The sequence below is a fragment of the Priapulus caudatus genome, unplaced genomic scaffold, assembly GCF_000485595.1.
Source record: "Priapulus caudatus unplaced genomic scaffold, Priapulus_caudatus-5.0.1 Scaffold725, whole genome shotgun sequence".
Taxonomy (NCBI): domain Eukaryota; kingdom Metazoa; phylum Priapulida; class Priapulimorpha; order Priapulimorphida; family Priapulidae; genus Priapulus; species Priapulus caudatus.
In genome coordinates this window covers 158860-160494 of record NW_014577786.1, presented here as the reverse complement: position 1 = coordinate 160494, position 1635 = coordinate 158860, and the positions used below count along the sequence as shown (strand labels likewise).

The following is a 1635-nucleotide window of genomic DNA, read 5'->3' as shown; positions in this document are numbered from 1 at the left end:
CATAATACTAAACAACCTAAAACTACCTCGGGTACATATCTGTAGTACCTGATACGACAACGACCCCATCTGCTACAATAAGCCAAATGAAAAGATCGAGGCAAATATTACAGATAAACGGGTCTGTGAATCGTGTAAAGCTGCGTAACTGTGCATGCAATACACTGTCACATCATGAGTGTCTCTTGTAACTGTGCATGCAATACACTGTCACATCATGAGTGTCTCTTGTAACTGTGCATGCAATACACTGTCACATCATGAGTGTCTCTTGTAACTGTGCATGCAATACACTGTCACATCATGAGTGTCTCTTGCAGACTTAACATTAGCTCTATAACTATAGCCCTTAGGGCTATCGTTCTAGAGCTATTGTTAACATGTGCATGTACTTAAAATAAGTAGCAGAATAATAAGCAGCAATTAGACAGTATTTAACAGTGCTTAACAGTGCAAATCGTCGTCTTGCTGAAACAAAATCATATAGGCATAATTAATGAGCTGCTTGCCACTACTCACACAGCACACATCAAATAGTGCGAGTGACAGTTGCCATACAGACTGTGCCACAGCAATGTGGGGAATACGATTAGCTACGAGCACGCTGTGATGTGATGTGTCACGTACCAGCGAGACGTGCTGGGAGTATGAAATGTGTGACTACTACATGACCAACAATATTTTGCCTTGGTTGTGTGAGGGCGATACTGGTAAACTGTTTCAGAGAATACATTTTTCACAATATTGCAAAGAATGACCAGTAAACCAGAACCAATTAAAAAAACTAGCAAACTGAAAAATTATACTTCCTTTTTAAATCGAATTTCATTTTGCACTGCTGTACTTATAAATATTTGCAGTATCACCTCAGATCAATCGCTACGACGTTTTGCTATATTGCTATTGACCGATAAAAACGGGTTCATACACAGAGCCTGCCCAACAAGTCCAGACAACTCACACACGTATAAAGACTCCATGAAGCACGAAATCGCAGAAATCCACAAAAATTCCATAAAAATCTGACAAGTACACGTTCAAATGATTGTTCAATCATTCGAACGATCATTGGTTCAAACGATCATTGGTTGAAACCTCCACCCTCTCTCGCATCAATAGTAGTAACAGTGTGTGATTACTGATTAGCAATCATGCTGGTTGCAGTGACTGTGCAAGCTAGTGCGGAGTAACCATCCTTTCTCCTCACCGTGGTCGGTGGGTGTGAACTACAACAACACACTACACACACCGGCAAGCCACATTGCTGTTGCTGTGCTGGGAAGCTTCACAATCCTAAGCTAACAACAATCATGCCCACGTCAACTCTGCGATGGAAATAAATACACCAAACACTCCGATAGAGATCCAAGCCGGACTCAAAGTAACCAACGACAAACGAAAAGAATCGATCCAACTAAAGAGAATAAAAAACTGACTAGAAAAAAACTCAAGTAAACACTAGAACACTGGAACACTACGATCTAGCTGTGTATCACCGCACAAGTGTGGGAGGGAGAGGGAGAGGGAGAGGGAGAGAAAGAAAGATAGAGAGTGAGATAGCAAGAAAGAGAGAGGGAGAGAGAGAGAGAGAGAGAGAGAGAGAGAGAGAGAGAGAGAGAGAGAGAGAGAGAGAGA

General features: G+C 41.7%; 1 protein-coding gene across 1 annotated transcript in view; it reads right to left on the bottom strand.

Annotated features, from left to right (window-relative positions):
* Positions 1-1635, bottom strand: part of LOC106813092 (2-oxoglutarate dehydrogenase, mitochondrial-like) — a 50888-nt gene that overhangs the window by 39111 nt on the left and 10142 nt on the right. The window lies entirely within an intron of this gene.